Genomic DNA, 14,736 nt, shown 5'->3' on the forward strand with positions numbered 1-14,736 from the left:
TTTTTTTTTTATATATATAGAAATACGCCTCAACTGCCAGGGTTATTGTCGTTTTAGATATACATATTATAGTTTAATTATAATTTACATAAGGATTATAAAGCATAATAAAAAAAATGTATATAAGATAATTAATATGATACAAATCGATATATAATGTATGTGGTATGTTAAGTATTTATATTATATTTTTTGCAGCAGGTTCATCTCTTTGAGAAGTTCTAGGAGTGAAGATGTTCTTTCCATTTTCGGTGCTAGTATTTCACAAAGGCTGTTGTACCCATAGGAATCTGATATCTTTTTTGGATAAGAATAGAATGTTCAATATTAGGGAGCATATAGGGTTGTTTTTTTGTGGATTTGCTAAGTTTGTGAGGGCGCTGAGAGAGTCTGTGTATATGGTTGTAGATTGGATATCTGAGAAGGCAGCCAATTCTGTGGCTTTTAAAAGAATTAGATATTCTGCTGTATAGATTGAGTTGTTTGATGGGATCTGAAATGCTGTTTGGGAGTTTGGTTAGATTATTGCGATTGCTGTTCCTTCTGTGTTTTTGGATGCATCAACATATATTTCATGATGTGGTGGAAGGCTGTTTTTAAAATCGAAGAAGTTTGGTTTGTAAATGTTGGAATCGGTTTCTTTTTTTGTGTGTGCAGTTAGGTTGAAATAGATGAGAAGATTTGAGTTAATCCATGGGGGCTGTTCAGAGATTTGAAGGTTAAGTTGGTTTGTAAAAATAATATTGAGGTCTGAGGCATAGGTGGCTGTACGAGTGCCAAGATTGTTTAGATCGTTATTTCGGAATTGGTTGATTGAGTTTCTTAATATTACGCTGATGGGATTTTTTGTTGCTATTAATGTTTTTGAAGAGTATTCCAATGTATGTTTTATTCTTCTTTTTTCTAGTGATTTTGAGCCTGTGATGTTTATGATGTTGAGAATTGGGCTGCTTTTGAAAGCACCAATTGACAATCTTAGGGCTGTATTGTGAATAGGATTTAAAGTTTTGATTGTAGCAGCAGATGCTCCTGCATATATTATAGAGCTATATTCTAATGCTGAGAGGATTAATGCGTTGTGTATTCTCTGTAATAATTTACACTCTGCTCCCCATTCGAGGTTACTTAGTATTTTTATTATATTGAGTTTAGTTTATGCTTCATTTTTTATATTAGTTATGTGAGTTTGCCATGTTAGTTTTGAATCAAAGGTTAAGCCTAGTATTTTTATGTTGAATACTCTAGGAATGTTTGTGTTTTCCATTTTAAGAGATGGGTTGTAGGGGATGTTTTTCTTTGAAAAAATCATGAATTGTGATTTGACTGGAGAGAAAGTAAAACCTGAGATTTTACTCCATAGTAGTAGGTTGTTTATAAAATTTTGTATTTGCTGAATTAATGTTGGTAGATAATTGCCCCTGCAAAATATATTACTATCATCTGCGTACAATGTAAGTTTGTTTGGGGGTTTTATGATAGATGGGAGGTCATTGATAGCCAACAGAAAGAGAGTTGAGCTTAGAGGAGAGCCTTGAGGACTGCTATTTTGAAGAATGAATGGTGAAGATAGTACACCATTATTAGATACTTGTATTATTCTATTTGAGAGGTAATTTATGATAAAGTTAATTATATTACCCGTAAGATTCAACTGTTTCATATATTTAATAAGACTTTGGCGCCATATAGTGTCGAAAGATTTTTGTAAGTCAAGGCTGAGTAATACCAAGTATTGATTACGATTGAAAGTTTCTTTAATTTCATTTTCAATAATTGCTAAAGAGTCCAAAGTAGAATTATTTTTGCGGAAACCATGTTGTAAATTGGTTAATAGATTGTTAGATTCTAGGTACCACATTAATCTTGAGTTAATAATTCTTTCTAGTAGTTTTGTCATGGAACATATATTATGGATATAGGACGGTAACTAGATACGAGGTTTTTAGGTTTACTGGGTTTATGGATCGGTTTGGTTATAGCAGTTAGCCATGTTGTTGGGTACTGGTTTTCTATCCAAATATGATTAAAGATCTTGACTAGGTAGAATTTTCCGTTTTTTGGAAGGTTATGAAGAAAGATTGTGAGTATGTTGTCTATTCCGCAAGCATTGCTTTTCTTGGTACCGAGGGCTGTTTCCATTTCTTGGATAGTGAGAGGACTATTAATATGTGTGTTATCGTGATTTTGGCAGAAGTTGAGAAGTATAATTTCTTGAGCACATTTGTATCTTTGAAAATCTAGGGGGTAGCTTTCAGTACTACTAGCTTTTGAAAAGAAGGAGCCAAGTTCGTTTGCGATTTCTGAAGATTCTGAATATATTGTGTCATTTTCGTTTTTGAGGATTTGTATATTGTCGTATTTTTTGATGCATTTAAAAGCCTTAATTTTGTTCCATATTTGTTTTGGGTTTGCTTTAGAATTGATTGAACTTGTGTAGGCGCGCCAACTCATTGTTTTGCTGTCTTTAATTGTACGTCTGGTTTAAGCTCTGCGTTTTTTGAATTCTATGAAATCAGCTTGGGATTTAGTGTGCTTAAATTTGTTGAAGGCCGTCTTTTTTGATTTAATAGATTCATTATATTGAGAATTCCACAAAAGAACTGGGGGCTTTCTACTTGAGAATTTAGTTTGTCCTATTGTTAAGTTCGCTATTTCTAATATAGCATTTGTGAAATTTTGTGTAACTTCATTTATGTTATTTATTTCTGGTTTTTCAAATTCAATTGAGTTTATTTTTTGTTCTAAGAGGTATGTGAATAGATTCCAGTCAGCAGTGTTTAGTTTCCATTTTGGTTTGCCTACTTGAATGTCTTCTGTATTTCTGTAAGTTAATTTTGTGATTATGGGTAAGTGGTCGCTTCTATATGAATGAGACAATATGTCCCATGTAAAATGAGGAGCAAGAGAAAGTGTTATGAATGTTAAGTCAATAGCTGATTGCATACCGGATGCTGTGCCAAAATGAATGGGTTTACCGTTGTTCAGTGTAATTAAGTTTTCAGAATCTATGACCGATTTGATTATTTTCCCTCTTGTGTTTGTAGTAATGCAGCCCCATAATTTGTTATGACTGTTGAAGTCACCTAAGAGAATGAACGGCAGAGGGAGTTGTTGAATGATGTTTTTTAAGTCTGCTTCGGTGAAAGGTAATTGGTTAGATAGGTAAAGGTTGCAAATCGTAATTTTTTGTTTGAGTTGAACAGAAATGGTTACTGATTCAAGTGGAGTATTTACTGGTATTTCTTCGGAAGAATATGAGTCTTTTATGAATATAGAGATACCTCCGCTAGCTCGGATTGCGTTAGCTCTTATTTTAATATAATTTGTATAACCTTTTAGTGTGTTTTTTTTATAGTTTGAAAAATTTGTTTCTTGAAGACAAATGATTTCAGGGCAGTATTTGTTTATTATTATTTGTAAATCACTGATTCTTTTGTAGAAACCATTTAGGTTCCATTGTAGTATATTATATTTTGTATTATTGTGCTGCATTATAGGTTTTAATTTTATAATGTTAGATTTACGGTTGTGTGGAGGATTAATATGTGTCATTGTTTATATATTGAAATATGAATTAAGCTTTTGATTCGTTAGAATCATAGGGTTCTGCATTTAACGTTTTTGTGAAACGGGTTAATCTGTTTTTGATGTTACTGTTTTGTAGGGTTGGTTTGATAGACATAATAATGTCTAATAAATCTTCTTTTGATATGTTGTATTCATTGTAAATTGTAAGTGGTTCGAAGTGGCCTTGATTATTTTCAAAAATGTGTTTAATGGTAATAAAGTCGATTTTAAAATTATTTTGATCGGTGACGAGTTTTTTTCCTGGTTCTAAATATTTTTCGATATTTTCTAAAAATTTTGTTAGTGCCATTGATTTCAATTTCTTATTATTTTTCTTTTTTTTTCGGTAATTTCGTTTTGGGGGTCACTGGGTTTTGTGGAGCAGGCATCGCATTTAAGTTTCCATTCGGTTCTAATGGAGATGGAGGCGGAGAGTGAGTTAGAAATGAGTCTGGTAAAGATCTTTTAGTGCCTGATGGTAGTTCAATATCCATTGGGTCAACGTTAGAGTTTGGAATCGCTTCTAAATTTTGAAGATTTGGTTTTGATGTGATAGAGGATGTTGGTAGAAGATTTGATGGCGATGTAGGCTTAGAAGCGATATTGGGTGTTTGAAGTGGAGATGTTTCGGTATCCGATGTGGAGGTAGGTACTATAGAGGTATTATGTGTATTAGAAAAATCATCTAATTTAGACGGTGTGTTTACAATGGGTTGATCATTGTTTACCTGTGTTATTGTGTTGTGCGAATTAATCTGGTTTGAGCAATGAGACGCAATATGACCTTGGGTCTTACATAAATAGCAGGTTAGGGAGTCATCTGATAAAAAGATCCTGTAGTTGGTATCTTTGTAATTTAAAAGCATGGAAGTTGAGAGTTTATTAAGGTCGTCATGTTAGATAAATGTTTGTCGACGAAAACTTAAAATATGCGTGAAATCTTTAACCTGAATACCGGCCCTTAATGGTGTTATAGAGCTATAAAGAGGTATATTTAATTTGATAAATTCGTTTGCGATTAAGTCAGATGGTATATTAGGATATACGTTAGATAATATTATTCTTTTATTCGGATTGAAAAATCTACGTAATTTGAATTGTTGATGTTGTATTTTGATAAATGGGTTATTATCAATTAGATTATTTACTAATGACCTGCTTGATAGGAAGATACATATGCGACCTTTAGATATACGGGATGCAAATAGAATGTTAGGCGGTTAGACTAAATTGCCGATAGCGATGATGTGTAATCTTTGTGTGGGATGTTGTCGTCTATATCAATTAATAATGCTTGGTCTTTTTTGGATATTAAGCTGTTTGCAACAGTTGAGCCGAATGATTGTTTGTTGGTATCCGTGTTGATAGAGCTGGTTGAAGTGTTGACGTTGGGTGCATTTTTTTGGTGTTATTTGATGTGGTGGTTAAGGATTTGATGTGATTTTTAGTGGATTTGGTTTGGGTAAGGTTTTGGGTGTAGTTGGTGACGTTTTATTTTTTTTGTTTTTGTTCATATTTTGAATTAATTGGTTGACGAATGGAGGGGCTTTTTAAAGCTGGTAGTTTTGTAAACATTTTATAGTGTTATGGGCTTGCGCCCACTGGGTATATCGTATATTAGCTAGAAGTATTAATAACGAGCATATTACCTGCGATATGGTGCGTGTATAGTATACTGCTATCGAGAGCTATTAAAATCGGTACTCGTGAAACGCGATAAGTAACGTGTAGTTTGTACGGAGTCTAACAACGAACTGATTTACAAGTATTATGTATTAACGAAATCGAGTATTTTAACAAATTTCCATAAAAAAGTATTTTCGTTATTTTGTAATACTTTAAATTTTAGTTAGGAATTGGAGGAAATTATATTTAAGTTGAAAAGTAAAATTAAAAAAGAAATAACAATTGATCAACGTCACCACGGAGCGATAATTGGAGTTAAGGGTGAAAAAGTTTGAGAACTTCAGAAAATATTTAATGTTCAAATTATATTCCCCAGTCCAAGTAATTTATAGTATTAATAATATTAATATGTTTGTTTTTTTTGTATTTTGACCGTTAATAAATAATATTTGGTTTGATATTTTAGTCGAGACTAGAAATAATTTAGTTAAAATACGAGGTTTGAACGATAATGTAAGTAAAGCATTTAAATCATTAGCTGAATTGGCCAAAGAATTGGATGAAACCAACTATGTGTTGGAAATTCCTATTTTTAAACAATTTCACAAACTTAGTGCTGGAAAGAGAGTAGTATTTATTAAAAATGTAATTATTATTTATTAACTTTTGTGATTCAACCTTTAGAAATATTGTTATTTATATAATTTAATATTCTAGATTAGAGAAGAGAATGATACAAAAATTTTTTTACCACGTGAAGGAGACAATAGAGGTGTTATTAAAGTCATGGGAAATAAAAAAAAGTTTTATTCGCTTATGATATGGTTAAAGAAATACAAATTGAAATAGTTGGTTTTTTATAAAGATAACTTACTTTTCAATTTTATTATTAATTTATCAATCATGTATTTTTAGAGAGATATAATAACAAAGGAAATGGTGTTGGGAAATGTTAAAGTTAAAAATGCCATTGTAAATCTTGGGAATAAATTCATTCAATCTATAAAAGAAGATTGTGGTAGTAATGTGACATTGAATTTACCAACTGTTAAAGGAGATAATGTAAGAATATACTTATTTATTAAACTTATAAATTAAAATGACAATTTAACCAATTGTATAAGTTATTATATGCGTGATATACACTTAGACATCGATTCGAACCTGGCCTCTGGCAATTTCTCTCTTTGAGCAGGAGACGATTGTTTCAAGAGAAGAAACTGCTTCCTCTCCCTAATGCAATAAGTAAATTTTCAAGAAAATTCCTCAAATGCTAAAATCTATAAAAAAAATAGTAAACAGTTATTTTAAAGCTAAAATTTAATTCATAGACTATAATTATCAGAGGACCTGAAAATGATGTTAAAAATGTTATTACACTAATTCAGACAATGGTTGATGAAGTTCATAAATATGTGTATGATTTAAAAGTAATTCCGAAGTTTCACAAATATTTAATTAGAATAAATGGATTCAATGTTAAAAAGGTATGTTGTTAAAATAATTTAGTATAAGGGTACAATGTGTTCATTTATGATTTTTTACTTGGATTCCAGATCAGATATTTAACGAATACAAGAATAATTTTCCCACCTGAAACTAATTCCTCTAATGAAAATATAATTATTGTTGGTAAAAAAGAGAATGTTAATAAAGCAAAAGCAAAATTTGAAGTTATGATAACCGATATTGGTAATGTCACCGAAGAAAATGTAGAAATCAATAAAAAATATTATGGTACTTAAGTGGTCAATCAAAAAAAATGTTTACACAAATTGGAAAAAGAATATGGCGATGTTAAAATTGAATTTCCTAATCTTGGTGCTGGAGATAGAGTTGTGATCAGTGATAGCAAAGCAAATGCTGCTTTTTCTAAACAATGACTTTTAGACCATGCTAAAGTTTTGGTATGTATAATTCAATACAAATGCACGTGTATTAAACTAACCTGTCTATTTTTTATTGAAATTGTATTGAGATTATATTTACATAATTGTTCATAGTTTTCTTTACAATAATGAACTATTGATATATATGTCATATAAAATAAAATAACTTAAGATAAACAATTAAAATAATCATTGATTTACCTAAATACAACTAAATAAGTTAACCATATAATCATTAACAATTTTAATTTAAGAAAATACTATTCGAGCCGTAGTAAATGTTGATCCAAAGTATCATAATTACTTTGTTGCAAAACGTGGTGAAATTATCAATCGAATTATTAATGATTGCAATGGAGTGTCTATAACATTTCCGAAAATAGCTTCTAGTAATAGTGTTGTCATCATAAAAGGTGACAAAATATATGTTGAAGAGGCGAAACGTAAGATTGAAGAAATTGTTAAAGACTTGGTTAGTATTTACTATACAAATATTTTTATTTATAGTTATTGAAATTATTAAAGTCATAAAAAAAACCTATGACTAACAGTTATTACATAAAAAATAATTGAACATTTATTACCTTTAAATTTATTTAAATAATAGATATATGAGAATCATAATACAATTATAATAATAATTATAATCTCTTAATACATTAAAATGTTATAGAAAAACATAATTGAAGTCACAATAAACGTTCCTCCAAAATATCATCATCATTTTATTGCCCCATCCCCACGCTGAAGTAATAAACCAGATAAGTGAGAAACATAATGGAGTTACTATTACATTTCCACAAGTTAATTCCAATTCTAATAAAGTTTTGATTAAAGGTCACAAGGATTATGTTGAAATAGTCAAAAATGAAATCGATAATATTATTATTGACTTGGTAAGTTTTATACTGACATATATTGTTTTATCGTTAAATTATTAATCAATAATCGTGTTACACAGTGGTGTAACAGTGGTGCAGTAGGCCTTCGTGATTTTGGGCCCTCAATTCAAAAGAAAACTGATATGAACAAAAATAGAAGCTTGCATCAACTATAACCAATTGTTTGTTTTGATTTTTGGTAGAAATAAATAATAAAACATTTTTTTTTCAAAATCTCATAAACGTCTTTTATTGTTAGATTAGTCAAAATAATTAAACTAATAAATTGAAATGTATCATAATTATAATGAAATAAAATATATTAAATACGATAAGGTTAATATAAAAAATTACTATATTAACAAACTTATCGTTAATTGTTGATTATGTTTTTTTAGTATTTTGGGTTTGGTCCCCTGCATTTTAAAATTCTGGCTACGCTACTGATCCGAAAAGTGTATTCAATTACCAAGCTAATTGTGTTTAAATAGGTTATAGGTTATAAAATAACAAAGTTATTACAGGCTACTAGTCAAGCATAGGCCGTTTTTATGAAAAAAAAATGGATCGTTAAAATATTCACTTCCGACTTGAATCTCTGCAGAAAAATGTAAGTTGCGTCCCAATATAACTTTTTGATGTAAATTGCGTTTATAGTATTTTTTTGGGATGTATGTAAATTGTATTTAGAGTATTTTTTGCGCATGTATAAATTTTGTCCCGGGTAATTTTATATTTATATGTACAAAAATTCTTCACCTTTAATTGTCATAAATTCCATATTTTTAAAGTCTCGTGAATTTGTGTTAATGTAGTTAATAAATTGGTTAACTTTGAATATTATGTATATTTAATTTTATTAACAAAACATCTTCAGAAGTTATATATTCTATATTATTATTTTTTAGTCCAGAATGTACAATTTTTGATGATCTAGTAAACGTATCATCAACTGCTTTTCGATTTAAATTGTTACTAAATTTTCGTCTAGATAAAATATTTTCTTGTAATGGCTTATGATTACGTTCATTAAAAATTCCAATCGAAGTATTATTTAATTTTGCAAAGCACTTACACGGTTTGTCACTTTACACATAATTTATTAAAAACTTGTGAAAACGAAATTTATGACCAGCAATCACTTTTAAAGTTTTATTTTTTCACTTTTCATTGTATTATTCACGTTTATTTTCAAAAATCTCCACGTGCACTCCTATAGAACGTTTATCGGTGAACTAATTGTGTTCGTTGCATGTAATATTTCTATAGTAAAATCTACTAGATAGATAACCGGATATACTCTTTTGAAACGAATTTTCATTACCTTGTCATCAATAAAAACATTATATATTATTATATGCTATTTTTACGGATTTTCCGTCGGACGCAATCAACTGATACATAACAGAAACACGGGTCACAAATTACGTATGTTGTTATGGGGACTTTTTTATTGGAACGCAAGTTACTTTTACCGAACTCTCTATGCACGCCCATGAATAATAAAGATCCAGTTACATATTTTTTTAAAGATATGTAGATATTCTATAAAGCAATATTATATTAATGTGTAGTTGATTGACACATGTCTTTGTTAATCTTTATTTTTTATGAATGAATTTCATTTTGAAGCTTGTTTATACAACTTAAGCACCTATATATGGTATGGTAAATATATATTAAAACGCTGGTTTTTTTTTATTACCTACTCAAATTTTGACGTTTAGTACATCAATGAAATTATTAATTTTGTAGTCTAACGTATGTACTTATTTTACTAATAAATTATTTAAGATAATTTAATTAGGAAAATTATAGCGAATTAAAGAACAAAAGTTACAAAAGTTCATATGACTTAATTGTTGCAAATGATTATAAATTATTTTTAAGGATTCGTTTTTTCTAAATACAGTAGATTCTCGTTATGTCGAATCTCAAGGGGAACAGAAAAAAGTTCGAGGTATCGAAAACTTTGAGATATCGAGATTTATTAAAAAATAAAAAATAATTAATATAAATGTATGTTGTATAATGTATATGAATAATAAATAATACGAATGCCCAAAATATATAATTTGAATACTTAAAATACTGAAATGACTGAATAAATTATTTTTTTTAAAAAAATCTGTCATTAAAATTTGCTAAATATTACTTATTTCTGCCACGACGTCTTCCAAATTAGATAATGCAGAAAAAGCCTTATCTTCCATACCTGCAGTAGTTTCAACAAAATTCCTTAGTGTTTTTAAAGCATGTTTAGCTTGTTGAATTGTAACTTCAAAAATGACTTCCTCCTCATTTTGTGGTTCGCCTTCACTTTCGCTGGTATTTTCGATGGTTTCTGATAAAATGTCATTATCTGACCATGTTCCACATACGTTTACATTATAGTCCATTTATACATAATGTGAATAACTTCTGTCATCTAAATTAAGATGATCAGCAACAAAATTTCATTTATCATCACAAATAGTAGTTGAGTTATCTAATGCAATTGTATCACCATCTTTAAAACCGGCTTTTATGAAGCAATTTAATATAATCTGTAGTGTTAAATTTCTCTAAGCCTTATCAGACATGCTTATAGCTTCAAGTATGTTTATAGAAAATTATTTGTTGTTATCAATATTATCGACTAATCGTCTAATTATTTCTCTTCTATAATACATTTTGAAATTCTGTATAACGCCTTGGTCCATAAACTGAAGTATAGATGTTGTATTAGGTGGTAAAAAATGTACTTTAATGGAACTTAATTCAATATCATGATTAGGAGCTGGACAATTATCTATGAATAGTAGAATTTTTCGATTTTCTAGTTTCATTTTTCTATCAAAATTTAAAAGCCATTCACTAAATAATGACGAAGTTATTCAAGCCTTTTTATTTGACCTATATTCAACTGGTAAAGATTAATTCCTTTAAAACACCTAGGTTTCTTTGCTGTATCAATGACAAATAATTTTAGTTTTTCAGTTCCAGACATATTTGCTCCTAGCATAATTGTAATGCGCTTTTTATCGTATTTTTCACCCGAACATTTTTCATCTTTTAACATTAATGTTTTATCTGGTAAGCATTTGAAAAATAATCCCTTTTCATCAGCATTAAAAATATCACTAGATGAATAACCTGCTAAGACGTCAGGAAGATTTTTGATCCAATTTGAACAATAATGTGTGTTTACTGAAGCTTTTTTTCCACAAACAGTTCGAAAAACTACATCATGTCTTTTTTTTTCCAATTTGTAAGCCATTCACTACTAGCTTTAAAATTAGTGTGTCCTAGTTGTTGTGCATATTTGTTTGCTTTTTCAAGTAAAATTGTTCCATTTATTAGTATGTTTTTATCTCGACACTGAGTAAACCATTTTAGTAAACATTTATCAATGTCCAAATAAGGAGAAATCCTCATTTTTTCATATTTCCACATTTGAACTTCATTATTTTCTCTTTCTGTTTAATAATTGACGATAATGTGTTTGGTGGAATCTTGAATTTATTGGCAATTTCACATTTTTTACTGTCACCTTTTTCAACTAACTGTATAAAACGAACTTTGTCCGAAATTAAAGGACATTTAATTTACGTTTCTTTTCCATTTCACTACAAACGAACAAACGAACCATGAAAGACTACAAACCTTACTACCAACGCGCTAAATCACAATCGCTAAACTGCACAATGTATGCAATTTACTGCATTAATGTACTGCACAATTCTTCTTTTAACCGTAATAAAAAAATTATATGTGAACTCGAAATAACGAAAAACGATTCATTTTATATCGAGTTATCGAGAGAAAAACACTATAAAGTGTAATAGTAGTTTCAAGAGGAATTCAAAGTAATTCGAGATAGCAACGTTCGACATATTAAGAATCTACTGTACTATACTTTGACTGTAGAATATGAATATTACGTACATACTGGGAAACCAATAGTCCATAAATTATAATACACTAAATCCGAGATTATTCGTAAGTTAATTTAATTATTACTATAGGATAATAAAACATTTTTTATATCAATGAAGAGTGGTATTTACTACGTGAATAATAAAAACATAATCCTAAAGCCATTTTTCTTTCTGACACTATTAAAATAATTATACGAGTATACCTACCTGTGAATATCCATGTGCTTTTAATATTATGCATTGACATTTTTATAACCTTATATTTTTTGTTTTTACCTTTATTGAATAACGCACCAGCAATTTTTTGTATTAACTCTTTTAATTAATTAAACTCTTTTTATGAACACAATATTTCTGAATTTTTAAATTTTATAAAAGAGCTTTATTTTATATTATAGAATAAAATTAATATCAATTGTTTAGCATTAAATTTAATTTTATTTTCGAATATATTTTGGCCATATTTATTTTATTTTTTTATTGTTATATTTATTCTAAAATGTTTATTTTGTAAAAACGGTCAAGTCAAGACTATTCATAGATTGTATAAAAATACTCCCAAGAGAGTATAGGGACGATTGAAATCGGTTATATTTATGTAACTTCCTATTGCCAAGTGTTAGGTAATTTGAATATAATTTGAAATTTCTGAAATAATATAGATTTCAAGTATAGGCAATCCTAAAATCGATTAAAAAAATATAAAGATGTAGTATATTCGAAAGAGATTTTGATCAAAACCTATTAGGTTTTTTTTTATCCACAAAATTGATTGAATGAAATAAACTAAATATTTCAATTCACTTATCATAGCCCATATCAATTCGATTTTTCTTAATCTATACACATTTTTTTATGTATTTATTACTATATATTTATATATTTTTATATTAAACTAAATGTTTAACCAATTCCTTAAATAAAATGAAGGATTCTTATCTCAATGAATATATCTCAATATCTCAATAAACTATGCATATTTTCGAACTACGGAAATCAAAATGTACATAAATGTATTTAACATTCGTTTCATATTTGCACCTTGGTCCATAGTATGTAATAATATTTTATGAAATCATTTGTTATTATAATTAGGTTAGAAATTATATATTTCTTAAAGAGAGTTTCTATTAATAACGTGTATGCTTCCACAAGTGGCATTATATTTTAAATTTTTCTATTTTTCAATCTTATTTTTGATACCGTCAAAAATAAGTTATTACGACCACATAATTGTTTATAATCCTTACTAATTATAATGCAATTATTTTAATTTGTCATTATCGATATCATAGGTATTTAATGGTTTAAATTTTCTTGTAGTTCTTAAGACTGTAGTATCAATGTAGTTGATATGACGGAGAGAGGAAAAGTCATTGCAAAAACAATAAAAAAAACATCAAACAAAATTTCATATAAAAACAATATAATCGTCCTAATTATACTTTGAACTAATATAACTGTAATTGACCAAAAATAATTAAATTATGAGCAATTTAAATTTAGATTTCTTAATTAATAAAAATTGAAATAAATTGAATGTACCTTAAAATTAAATTTAATGAAAAAATGAAAATAAAGATTCCCGAGTTTCCAGAGTTTCTAGATATCGAGTTTAGTAAAAAACTTCTCCTTTGTTTTTTTTCTGACCTACAGAAAACATCTTATTAATTATTAAAACTGTTTTAGAGTTATTCATTTTTATTAGTCATTAGCAATAAATTATTACTTTTAAGCCACACCAGTATACATTTTCTATATATATATGATAATTGGCATGCGAAAGGGTACGAGTTATACGACCTGTGCCACACCTGTAATTTTGTATTAATATTGTAATTCCTTAAATCTGGATTTCCAAACTTTTTCTGAAAAATGTTATTTTAATTTTTCCTCGTTTTATTTTTAATTATATGAAATTTGTTGTTGTATAATATCTGTGAATAAGAAGGCTATAATAAAATATTCTTTTATTTCATTGGTAAAACCAAAGTCCTATCCTTTTCTTTATTATTTATGTTTTCATCTCGATAACTCAATGCTAATGAAGGTGATTTGCGCCAATATGTTATAAAATTGTGATGAATAATATTCGGATTCGGAAAAATTCGAATAACCAACTACCGTTGATTTGATAATAGAATGGAAAAATTTAGATCTAATGACAAAAACTTCAAAGTATTATATGACGATAATTAAAAGTTTGAATTTAATATAAAGATTCTAAAAATTAAGAAATGAAAAATGCATGTATAGTTGAGCTTAATGAAGCTACACAACATATAACAGAATTTAAAAAACATAGGTGGAGATCCTGTGAAATATTAAGGGGGGTTCAAATGTTTGATGCCAAACAAACATGTAGAGGCGTTGCCCCCCGCCCTCAAAAAACTAATTTTTACATTAAATCACTCATAACATTTTTTTTCATTATCATAATAACTTAAGTACTTACAAACATAAAAAAAAAATAATTAATAAAATACAATTATCATTTTTAACTTAATCTTATTATTCTATTACATCTTTTGTTAAAAGTATTTAAAATAGCTTAAAGATTTAGTCTTATCTTTTTCAATATGTAATATTGAAAGTTCATTACATTTTTTTTGATGTATAGATGTTCTTAGGCAATTTTTATTTTCCTCATAGCAGAAAAACTTCTTTCGCACATGGTCGAACTAATAAGTAATGTTAAAGCAAGTTGTATCATTTTATAAAAATTAGGAAATACTTGAGGTGAAATATTCTTTTTAATATCTTTAATATCGCCTCTTTCATAAATAAACTAGGTACACTTATATAATTGTGGATATAAGAATATACAAAAATGATAAAAATTCTGCAAACTTT

The 14,736-nt window shown here is 28.2% G+C and overlaps 1 pseudogene; it reads left to right on the top strand.

The window, feature by feature from the left end:
* The first annotated feature begins 4,857 nt into the window (after positions 1-4,857).
* On the top strand, positions 4,858-8,139 carry LOC112685464 (annotated as a pseudogene).
* Positions 8,140-14,736: the final 6,597 nt, after the last annotated feature.

This window comes from Sipha flava, unplaced genomic scaffold (assembly GCF_003268045.1).
Source record: "Sipha flava isolate LNK unplaced genomic scaffold, YSA_version1 277_pilon_pilon, whole genome shotgun sequence".
NCBI lineage: Eukaryota > Metazoa > Arthropoda > Insecta > Hemiptera > Aphididae > Sipha > Sipha flava.